Genomic DNA, 12,612 nt, shown 5'->3' with positions numbered 1-12,612 from the left:
TAGGCGTAGTCTGGAGTTAGTGCTGGCAAAGCGCCTGTATTCTGACGTCCGTGTTGCCACTAGGGATAACCCCAAATTTCCTGTTCCCCACAACAACAGAGATCTAGCTGCCCTGACTGTCTCAAAAACGTCCCAATAAGTATCTCAGTTATGTTACCTTTCCCGTGATACTATTTCTTACACAATTATCACCTACTACTACTTTTATTTATTTAATCTCTTTGGCTTTATGGGATGTCCTTGGACTAGTCTGGGATTTGCTAAACAAGTTCATTTTCCAATCCCCCCCCCAAATAAGAATGATTGGTTTGTTCTAGGGAACAAAAAATGACCTTAGTCCTGAAAGTAATTTCTGTGTAAACACATTGTATGAGGCCCTCACATGAGGCCTCCTGGGTTCAAGCACCACAGTCACCTCCCCTCCCCCCCCCCCCAGCATCACCAGGAGTGATCCATGAGCACAGAACCAGGAGGAGTCAGCCCTGAGTAGCACTGCCTGAGCCCTCTTCCCATCCCCACCCCGCAAAATAAATAAATGAATTAATAAGCATATTGTAGGGGACTGGAAAATCTGACATCAAAAGTATTCATGCCTTATTGACATATCTGTATATTTTATTTATTTATTTATTACTTTTTGGGTCACACTCGGCAATGCACAAGGGTTACTCCTGGCCCTGCACTCAGGAATTACCCCTGACAGTGCTCAGGGGACAATGTGGGATGCTGGGAATCGAACCCACATTGGCCCCTTGCAAGGCAAACGCCCTACCTGCTGTGCTACTGCTCCAGCCCCCCATATCTGTATGTTTTAAAATCTAGATTTATTCTCCCATCTACTCTGGAAGCAGTTTGTAGCAGAAGCTGCATTAGGACAGAGTTTGAGAAAAGTCAATTCTGAGGGTTCACCAAGGGAATCTCTTGTGTGGTGACGCAGCTCTCATCTTACAGACATTATGGGGAAAAGGTAGACGGAGCAAATTATTTAAATAAATTGATCTATAAAATTCTGATTGAGTCATTCTTAGTTTTGAAAGATACTTGATTCATCTGATACTGTAATTACAAAATTCATTCAAACTATTAACTAATCAGTAAATACTGAGTTCCTGCTATCAAAGACCCATGAACAACTCTTGCTTGTCCGATAAATATGTGTCCTGTCCTGGACACAACTACCAGCACTTGATTATAATAACGCTTGATAGGATTATGATAGACATTTCATGTGAATACAAGGCTTGAAGATAAAATCAGAAACTAAGATAAATAATACTCAATACTTATGTTCAAGGAATTTACAGTTCCACAAACAGAAAGGTCCCCCAAAATCATAAGTTGTATTAAACTTGTGAAAGAAAATATTTCAGTTTGGAAATTGGAATAATTGCCTATGAACCAGAAGAGTCAAAGGAAAGGGTGTGAAGAATTGACACTTTTTGCTTAGCTTTGTTACAGGCTCTCAAAAGAGGAAGGATAGAGAAAGAAGAATTATTCTGATCGCTTTAGTATAGGTGAAGGGAAGAGATTAGACCTCCAACCTTTCTCAGACCACTTTAAGCCTCTAATGAACTCTCACAGAAACTCAATTCAAGGTTCAGGATAAGTAAGTCCCTAGTAAATATTATGTTAACTGGAACAGTTTAAAAGGTCATTGGAAGAGCAAAGGTCACTCAGCAAAAAACTTAGCCACCACAGCAAAGCAAAGGGAGATCAAATAAAAGTGGTCAGGAAGAATAAAGCATTAGGACTCTCATTTAAAGTGACTAAGAGAAACAAGGGAAAGAATTGCTAACTCCCCCCGTCCAGGCTTCCTATAAAGTGGGAAGAATTCAGATAATGCCTTCATTCCTTTGGATGATCTCAAATCTTTGATTTTCCGTGAATGTACAGATTAGACACATAACTGTGTCTATCCTTTTTGGAAATTTCACTAAACATGTATGAGAACACGTCTTAAGATTTAGGACTGCCCTCCCTTTGTTAACATTTAAGATTTAGGACTGTCCTCCCATTGTTCATCAATTTGCTCGTGTGGGCACCAGAAACATCTCCATTGTGAGACTTGTTACTGTTTTTGGCATATCGAATATGCCATGGGGACATTATATTCTTGGTAGCTTGCCGGGCTCTCCGAGAGGAAGGGAGGAATCAAACCCGGGTCGACCGCGTTTAAGGCAAATGCTCTACCCGCTGTGCTATTGCTCCAGTCCGAGATTCAGGACTACAAAAAATGAAATAAAATTAACATTTTTCTTTGGAGTGGGGTTTCAGCACATCTGGCAGTGCTCAGGGCCTGTTACTGACCCTGCGCTGGGGGGTGGGGGGGGGATCACTGCTGGCGTTGCCTGGGGAACCATATGCAGTTTGCCTGGGATCAAAACCCCCAGCCGTCACATGCAAAGCAAGTACTTTACCCATTGTACTATCTCTCTTGGCACCTAAAATTAAGTCCCTCTATTGAAAAATATTAGTTTTGAATTACAATGTGCTAATTTGTTTATTTCTCACAGGACCCTATAATGGAGTTCTAACTTTCGCTACTTGGTAGATAGAGGCTCTAGGATTCAGAGACGTTTGAAAGATGTTATAATAACCATTGAAATAAACTTTCAATGTGTTAGTTGTGTGAGATCAAGCATAGCCACAGTGAGAAGAACAGACCTTGAAATTTGATAACATTTATGAGTCTGATTAAGTCTATGATAATGGAAAGACACACAGAATAGCGCAGAAGAGAGTTCAGATATAGACTCATACTAATTGGCTGATATTTTTTCCAACAAATAAGCCAATAATAATAATTTTTTTTAAAGTTCTCAACAAATAGACCCGGGACAACTTAATAACCATATGGAGATAAAACAACAAACAAACAAACAAACACTGTCCTCCCGTTGTTCATCGATTTGCTCAAGCAGGCCCAGTAACGTCTCCATTTTGAGACTTTGTTGTTACTGTGTTTGGCTTATTGAATACGTCATAGGTAGCTTGCCAGACTTTGCCGTGCAGGCGAGATACTCTCGGTTGCTTGTCGGGCTCTCCGAGAGGGGCGGAAGATTCAAACCCGGCTAGGCCGGACTGGCTGCGCACAAGCCCTACTGCTGTGCTATCGCTCCAGCCCGAAGATAAAACATATGCAAAAATTAATTCAGGGGGCTGGAGTGATAGTACAGCAGGTAGGGCGTTTGCCTTGCACGAGGTCAACCCGAGTTCTATTCCCAGCATCCCATATGGTCCTTTGAGCATTGCTAGGAGTAATTCCTGAATGTAAAGCCAGAAGTAAACCCCTGTACATTGCTGGTGTGACACAAAAAGCAAAATAAAAAAAAATTTAAGTTGGAGTATGGGTATAAATCTTTATATCCTCAGGGCAACCACCAACTGCTCAGACTACACACAAAACATAAGGGGAAAATGGACATTTTATGACAATGAATGCCTTTTTGCTCATCACACTTGCTTATTTGGAAAATAAATAGATAAGTCACAAATTTGGGGACAGTCTTCTCAAGATACTTATCTAATAAAGCTTCTGCATATAAAACAGAGAAAGAATACCTGTAACAATAATTCACTTAATCACTTAACTTCCCGTTAGTCGTCGATTTGCTCGAGCGGGCGCCAGTAACGTCTCCATTTGTCCCTGTCACGTGCTAGTGTAGCCCAATGGCATCTGTTCGCTCCGGGAACATGAAGGGCCTCAAACCGATCGTTCATGATCTTGACGAAGAAGTTTGACCATCTGGTAGGTGGGCGGCCACGTGGTCTTTTGACATCCCGTGGAATCCAGTCGGTAACAGCTCTAGTCCAGCGGCCGTCTTTAAATCTCATTACGTGACCAGCCCATCTGATTTTCGACACCTTGGCAAATGAGACCGCGTCCCTGATTCTTGATCGTCGATGGATGTCAGAACTCGGGATTCTTTCTCTCATTTGAGTGAAATGTGATATTCCAAGCATAGCTCTTTCTATTCTTCTTTGGGAGACCTGAATAGCGTTCTCATCCTGTTTGTGTAGGGCCCAGGTCTCTGAGGCATGTTAATGCAGGAAGAACAGTGGAATCAAAGAGATGTGCCCGGAGCCGGAGGTTCTTCGTCCTCTTAGCTATTTCTTCGACGTTCTTGAAGGCGTTCCAAGCCACTCTCTTCCTCCTGCGCAGTCATGTTGACTTCTCGACCTAGGTACACATAGCTGTTGCATTCGGAGATGGTCGTTCCATTGAGAGCGAATGGGGCGTCAGGAACGCGGCTGTTTCTCATAAACATTGTCTTCGTAAGACATATTTTATATATTTTACCTTAATTATTGTTATTGTTACAATGTAACAATAATTAAGGTAAAATATATAATTATAACAGTAAAATGTGAGAGATTTGGATAGGAAGTTCCAGGAAGATATATTCAAGGATAGAAAGCAAATACAGAGGTATTCAATGTCACTAATCTCCAAAAGCATGTAAATCAAAATTATAATGAGTTACTTCTCTTCCAACATTAGAAGAGCAAGAGTGAAAAATATACACAAAATCAAATATTGTTGAAGGTGTGAGGAAATAAGATGGAACACCCACATGAAGAAAACTGTCTTGTTTCTTATAAAAATAAACATTGAGCTATACTTTAGTCCAACAATTTCACACCAAAGAATTACCTAGGAGAAATAAAGGCACATAAACAACAAAAGATTATTCAAGAAAATTTTCAGTTTTTTTTAAAATTTACTGCAAACTGGGGGGAATGTGCATGTGCCATAAGTAGAAAATGGAAAAATAATTTGTGTATATTAGTTCATAAATATTAAATAAATCACCATAAAATATAAAAAGGGCCACGAATGTGATTCAGTGGTAGAACATATGCCTCACATTTGTGAGTCCCTGGGTTCATTTCTGAGCAACACACACACACACACACACACACAAACACACACACGCAACACACAGACACTCAAATAAACACACTTTAAGAAATTTCTGATCCAGTAAAATGACTGAATCACAATACTATGTGAAATAAAGCAATGAGACACAAAAGGGTATTTTCTGTATTTAGTTTATATGAAGTAGAAAAACCAGTAAAACTGATCTATGGTAATATAAATGAGAAGAACAATCAATTCTACTGGAATGAGATAGCAGCAAAAAGAGACATAAGAATATTTGTGGAGGGGCTGGAGCACAGTGGGTAGGGCGTTTGCCTTGCACTCAGTCGACCTGGTTTCAATTCCCAGCATCCCATATGTTCCCCCGAGCACTACCAGGAGTCATTCCTGAGTGCAAAGCCAGGAGTAACCCCTGAGTATCGCCAGGTGTGACCCAAAAAGCAAATAAATAAAGATTTTTTTAAAAAAAAGAATATTTGTGGAATGTCAGAAATGTTGAGGATATAGGTTACACAAGAGTCTATGTTTGCCTTAACTCACTGAACTTTATACTTAAAATCAGCGCAATCCACTCTTTACAAATTATACCGTAATAACTATTTTTAAATAATTAACTTCACAAAATATGTTCAGCTGCCTGGGCTCTGCTCAGGGTGGGGAGGGAAACTCAATCCACCCTCCTCCAAGTGGCCCCAGTGAGGACAGCGAGGCGCAGAGGTAGAAGACTGCTCAGCTGAAGACCTCTGGTTCCAGCCACAGCCATGCCACTCTCCGCACGCTAGGACGAGCCTCACTCATGAAGGAACAGGCCGAGGAACCTAGATGTGCGGGACCCGGGGCGTAGATCTCTAAGCCTGCTTGGATTAGGCTGGGGCCTCCTCCACCCAGATCCCCCCACCTTCCAGTATGTAGGCATTACACCCACCAACTGCCCCAGGCGCCATGTAATCCCATCAACAGCCAAGACCCAGAGACTATAAAAGCCAGCTCTTGGAAGTGCGCCGCTGCGAATCAACATCTTATTATCTCATTCTTGCTTTAGACATCCTGGCAGGCTACCGAATGTAACCTGCCCACACGGCAGAGTCTGGCAAACTCCCCACGGCATATTCAATATGCCAAAAACCAGTAACAATGATGGGTCTCATTCTTCTGACCTTGAAAGAGCCCCAAATGTGGCACTTTTTAAAACCTCAGGGCTAGGACGAAGGAGACGTTACTGGGACCTGCTCGAGGCAATCGATGACCAACAGGATGACAGTGATACAGTGAAAATATATTAATGTGCTCTATTCTGTGTAGGGTTTCTGGGTTCTCCCTCTTCTAAATAAATGATTGATGTTTGTTTGTTTGTTTCCAAAAAGAGGGATATTTTAAGTGTGATTTCTACTGTGGGTTAAGAAGGATGCCATCCTAGAGTCAGAGAGACCTTGCACACCTCTGACCCAGTTTGATCCCTCACACCACATATTGTACCCCAAACCCTTCTAGGAGGGATCTTGAGCACAGAACCAGGAGAAAACCTTGAACACAGAACCAGAAGTAAACCCTGAGCACAGAACCAGGAGCAAGCCCTGAGCACTGATGGGTTTGTACCTCTACCCTGCCCGCCCCCCCCCACACACACAAGAAGGACATCATCTTTTTCATGCAAGTAGTGGAGCAGCTCCACCTAATCTTGCCAAGATTATTTGGCAAATGTTTCAGGTAACATGGAGACATAATTCTTTATTGAGGAATTATTATTGACTCCCCCAGCAAACTCCTCTCCACCAATTAATTCATGGACCCTGCTAAATACAGTCCAGAGGGGGACATCCAGCTATTTCGATCCAAAAAAACCTGTAATTACAGTCTTAGGTTAATCAATCCATTCCATTGGATGGAATGATATTTTGCAGGTGTTAAGACACTGATTTCACAAGAGTAAACCTGAAAAGATGATTTTAAGTGTGGGAAAGCAGGCATTATGCACCATTTGCTAATACACTCAAATTGCTTTTGTTTCCTTGACATCATATAAGCTTACTGACAACAATTACCATATGTACTAACAAAAAAATTCCATCATTTCTATTATAGACCCTCTTTTAGAATTATTAGAGCCTCCTGTGTGTGGAGAGAAATCACTTGGTAAATCTTGTAGAACGGATTTTTTTTTCTGCCAAACTTGCTTAAAATTCTTCTTTTTCTCAGTTTTTATTTAGTAACTTTAGATCTCTGCATTATGTTGTGTTCTGAGTGGTGCTATTGACTTCAGCTAAGGAACCGTGAACAATAATTATTTTGCATGACTAAGCTCTGGTGTACCATTGTTAGTCAGGCACCTCTCAGTACCACTAGTTTCAAAATTGAGAGCAGAAAACTGTCAAACAAGCAAATGCCTACACCAAAGCCTTGTATTTTCCGGCTACAGGCATGAGCTCTATGATGTGCAATAACAGAGTGAATCTTTGTGTTCTCGTGAGAGCTCCTGATATGACAGTCCTGGAGATGAAAGCCTGTTTCTTTCTAGAACAGATAGATCAGCGGTAGCAACAGTACAGCTATTCAAGCAAAACTCGAACAGTTACAGCATTAATGCTGGAAAACAGAAACTCGGGCACTGAAATGATTGACTACCATGTCTGCGGTACTGAGGGTAGCACAGAGTGACCCAGAGAACTTCAGATTTGGTTCATCTCATTGGACAGCTTTCCAGCTGGCTCAAGAAGACTTGGACTGAGTCACCAAGTTTTGTTTTAGGAGTAATATAAATCTATAGAAATGTTTTTTAATGTTTTACCAAGTTCAAGAATGGAGCATGTTGGGGCTGGTGGGGCGTTTGCCTTGCATGTGGCCAACCTGGGTTCGATTCCCAGCATCCCATATGGTCCCCTGAGCACTACCAGGAGTGATTCCTGAGTACACAGCCAGGAGTAATGGAGTAACCCCTGAGCATTTCCAGGTGTGACCCAAAAAGAAAAAAAAATGGAGCATGACAAAAAGGAGGGAGACATAGAATGATTGCACTCATCTGTGGAATATAAGAAAAAGCGTAATATGAGACTAATACCCAAGGACAGTAAAAACAAGGGCCAGAAGGACTGGTCCATGGATCGAAGCTAATCACAAGCAGGAAGGTGGGGAAGGCAGTTGAGATATAGAAGGGACCAGTAAGACAATGATAGCTGGAAATGATTACTTGGGACGAGAATGGAGTGCTGAAAGTAGGCTAAGGGATATATATGATAACCTCTCAGTACTTATATTGCAACCATAATGCCCAGAAGGAAAGAGAGAGAGAAAGGAGAGAGAGAGATAGATAGAGAGAGAGAGAGAAAGAAAGAATGAAAGAAAGAAAGGAAGGAAGGAAGGAAGGAAGGAAGGAAGGAAGGAAGGAAGGAAGAAAGAAAGAAAGGAAGGAAGGAGAGAAAAGAAGAAAGAAAGAAAGAAAGAAAGAAAGAAAGAAAGAAAGAAAGGAAGGAAGGAGAGAAAAGAAGAAAGAAAGAAAGAAAGAAAGAAAGAAAGAAAGAAAAAGAAAGAAAAAGAAGAGAAAGAAGAAAGAAAGAAAAAAAGGAAAGAAAGAAAGAAAAGAAAGAAGAGAGAGAGAGGAAAAGTGCCTGACATAGAGGCAGGCTGGGTAGGGTAGGTGTGGGGGCAGGTGGAGAGAGAGGAAAAAGCTAAATGGGAATCTAGGGACATAGGTGGAAACCATACACTGTTGGCGGGAGGGGTATTGGAACATTGTATGACTAAAACTCAATCATGAACAACCTTGTAATTGTGTGTATTTGGGGGTTGAGGGTGGAGCATGGTAAACATTAATAGACAGGGACACCACATATTTAAATTAAATAAAATATATTTTTATCTAGCGACACAGCCAGGTAGGGGTTATCAGAATCAGAGAAGCAGACACATAAGTTCTGTTTGCTGAGTTGACCTTTTATCCTTTAAATTTTTATATCAGGTATTTTCATTTCTCCAAACATCTTTTCTCCTCCTGATGTTCTGAAACTCTTAAAATTACACAGCAATGATCACAGACTGAGGTTACCAATGGGGGAGGGATTTACGGACCACATTGGAGGAAGACTGGCATCTTGGTGGTGAGTGTGGTGGTGTAACACTGTTTACATTAAATATAAACATTTACACTTTTGTAAATCTTTGTCACTTCAAAATATAACATGAGATAAGCACACTTTAGCACTTGAGGACAAGTATTGTCTTCTACCTTTTGTAGATTAGAAAACGAAAGTACTGGGCCTGGAGTGATTGCTCAGGGTACAGAAGCTTATGCCTTGCAAACACAAAGGGCTGAATTTACAGCCCCCCCCCCTGCCCCCAAGAACTTACCGGAATGGTGTATGAACCCCTCTAAATACTGCTTAAAAGGCCTTTCTCACACATTCTTTCTTTTATTTTTTAAAAAGTTGTATTGAATCACCATGAATTACAGTTATTTATTACTAAGTTTCAGGAGTGCTGTGTTCTAAACCAGTTCCTTCACCAGTATCCACTTTTCTCCACCAATGTTCCCAAGTTTCCCTTTTACCTCCCAGCCTGTCACTATAACAGATTCTCCCTCCCACACCATTGTTCTCGTGCTCTAATATTCTGTCTTATTTTGTTTGGGGGCCACAGTTGGCAGTGATGTTTAGACCTTATTCCTGGTTCTGTGCTCAGGAATCACTCCCTGTGGGCTTGGGGGCCCATATGTTATGCCTAGGATCAAACCCGGGTTGGTTGCATGCAAAATAAATTCCCTATCTGCTGTCTATTGCTCTGCCTCCCCCAGTTTCTTGTAAAAAACACTTTTTTTTGGCATTTTGGGTCACACTCGGCAATGCTCAGGGATTACTGTTGGCTCTGCATCCAGAAATTACTCCTGGCAGTGCTCAGGGGACTACATGTGATGCCAAGGATAGAACTCAGTTGGTAGCATGCAAGGCAAACACCCTACTTACTGTACTATCGATCTGGTCCCTCCGCCCGTTTCTTTTTCAGAAAGAAAGAAAGAAAGAAAGAAAGAAAGAAAGAAAGAGAGAGAGAGAGAGAGAAAGAAAGAAAGAAAGAAAGAGAGAGAGAGGAAGAAAGAAAGAAAGAAAGAAAGAAAGAAAGAAAGAAAGAAAGAAAGAAAGAAAGAAAGAAAAAAGAAAGAAAGAAATACAGCCAGAGAGATAGCACAGGGATTAAGGCAAACACCTGCCTTATATGCACAGCAGACCCTGGATAAATCCCAGTAGTACATATGGTCCCCCAAACATTACCAGGAGTGATCTCCAAGCATTGAGTCAAGTGTAGGCCCTGAGAACTATCAGGCATGGCCCAAACACTTCAATGACTAGCACTGTAGCACTGTCCTCCCACTGTTCATTGATTTGCTCGAGCCAGTAACATCTCCATTATGAGACTTGTTACTGTTTTTGGCAGTAACACTTCTATGGCAGTAACACTTCAATGAATAAAGAACATAAATTAAATGACCTTGAAATGTCACATGGTAATTAAAAGATAAAGGTGAGAGTGACAAACTCAGCTGATAAGATGTCTCAGATATGCTTCTGTTTTTAAATATTAATATTGCAATAGTTTATTTAATACAAAAATGTTTAGAATAGTTCCTTTTATTGGCAGGCACAAGTCCAGGCTAGAACATGTATTATTTTTGATGTCTAAATCAGAATTCTAAAGCATGGAGTCAAAAAGAAGAGTTCTACCTCCCCATTGATCCTGCTACTCAAATGTCTTTTCCTCAGCACATTCTTTGTGGGTGGAAAATAGAAGTAATACACTGCCAACAGGAAGGAAATATTTCATCCAGCTACAGCACAAGTGGAGAGTGAGCCCAGGATTCTCCTCCGTGGACACCTTTCTTTTTTTTTCTTTTTGGGTCACACCCAGCAATGCACAGGGGTTACTCCTGGCTCTGCACTCAAGAATTACTCCTGGCGGTGCTCAGGGAACCATGTGGGATGCTGGGAATCGAACCCAGGTCGGCCATGTGCAAGGCAAATACCCTGCTCTAGCCCCCAGTAGACAACTTTCATGTGGGCAAACTCTTTCACTGAATTCTCCAACTTCAGTCACTTTTCCTGCTAGTATCACCTTCTAGCTCTTCCTATTTGACTTTCTAGAGCACAGATCTGATTCCGTCCCTCCTCTCCTAGAAGCTTAGAGTGAAAATTTGCTTATGTTAACTGATTTTCTTTCCCACCTCATCGGTCAGGTAAGATTTCCTGAAGACAAAATACTTGGGAAATGGGATTGATCTTCTTACCTGTTGTGATCAACTCTAGGTATCAGATACTGTCTGTCATAATAGTTCAGATGAAATATTAAAAGAAGACGAACTGACCAAGGTCAGATGAACCAGCATCCAGTTGTAATGTTGCAACCCAAAGTAGTTCGATCGCTCCAGTTTCTCTCATTACAAGGAATCGGTTGAATTGCCACGCAGCAGATATTTTAAATGTAAATATCTGTCTTCCTATAGCACTGTATAGCACTGCCCTCCCGTTTTTCATCAATTTTGCTCGAGTGGGCACCAGTAACGTCTTCATTGTAAGACTTGTCTTCCTATATAAAAAGCAAATATTTGTGTTGGAAAACTTTATAACTTACAGTTTTCTAAAATCCTAAAAAGAGGTACAACCACATTTACATAATGGAGTACTATGTAGCGATTAGAAAAGGTGAAGTTATGAAATTTACATACAAGTGGTACTACATGGAAAATATCATGTTAAGCGAAATGAGTCAGAAAGAGAGGGATAGACACAGAACGATTGCATTCATCTGGGGAACATAAAGTAACAAAATAGGAGACTAACACCCAAGAATGGCCGAGATTAGTACCAGGAATTTTGCTCCATGACTTGGAGGCAGCCACACATGCTAGGGGAAAAGGGAGCTGAGATAGAGAAGGGAGCACCAAATAAAGGGTGTTGGGAGGATCCTCCCAGGATAGGAGAAGCATACTGAAAGTAGACTATAGACCAAACATGATTGCCACTCAATGCCTCTTTTGCAAACCACAGCACCCAAAAGGAGAGAGAGAACAAAAGGGAATGCCCTGCCACAGAGGCAGGATGGGATGGGGGGATGGGGGGTGGGAGGGATACTGGGATTCGTGGTGGTGGGAAATGGGCACTGGTGGAGGGATGGGTACTTGATCATTGTATAACTGAAACCCAAGCACAAAAATTTGTAACTCTACAACTGTACCTCATGGTGTCTCACTAATAAAAATTCAAAAAAAAAAAAGAGGTACAACCTGAAAAGGGAGAGTGTTTTCAATGGATGTATGTAAGACAGAGGAGAGAATGGCTGGAGCAAAACTTTTCCTTCCAGAGCCCCACGATCTGGGTGACATTCTGGGAAAAGTATTACGAAACAGATGAGGAAGGTGATGAAGAAATGGAACCTCAGATGTGACTGGTGAGGATTTCAGGCATGATATGTAACAGAACTCCCTGCTTTTCCCACACAACTTTCACAGAGGGTTCGGTTCTTTCTAAAGTCTTAGGAGTTGGATCCTTCTTCCTCAGGAACTCGTGGGAGGATACAAATTTATGAGCCAGAATCCCATAAATAGATTAGAATGGTAGGGCCCCCTGAGTAAAGTTGCATCTTAGTTAAATAACTAATAAAGCAACCAATGGATAGTAGACTCTGTTTATAGTTCTGGTTTCTTTAAGGAAAGAACCTGGCAATACTTCAATAACCCAATCTCTGTCAAT

This window comes from Sorex fumeus, unplaced genomic scaffold (assembly GCF_029834395.1).
Source record: "Sorex fumeus unplaced genomic scaffold, SorFum_2.1 ptg000100l, whole genome shotgun sequence".
Classification (NCBI taxonomy): Eukaryota; Metazoa; Chordata; class Mammalia; order Eulipotyphla; family Soricidae; genus Sorex; species Sorex fumeus.
Note: the sequence above shows the minus strand (reverse complement) of the source record.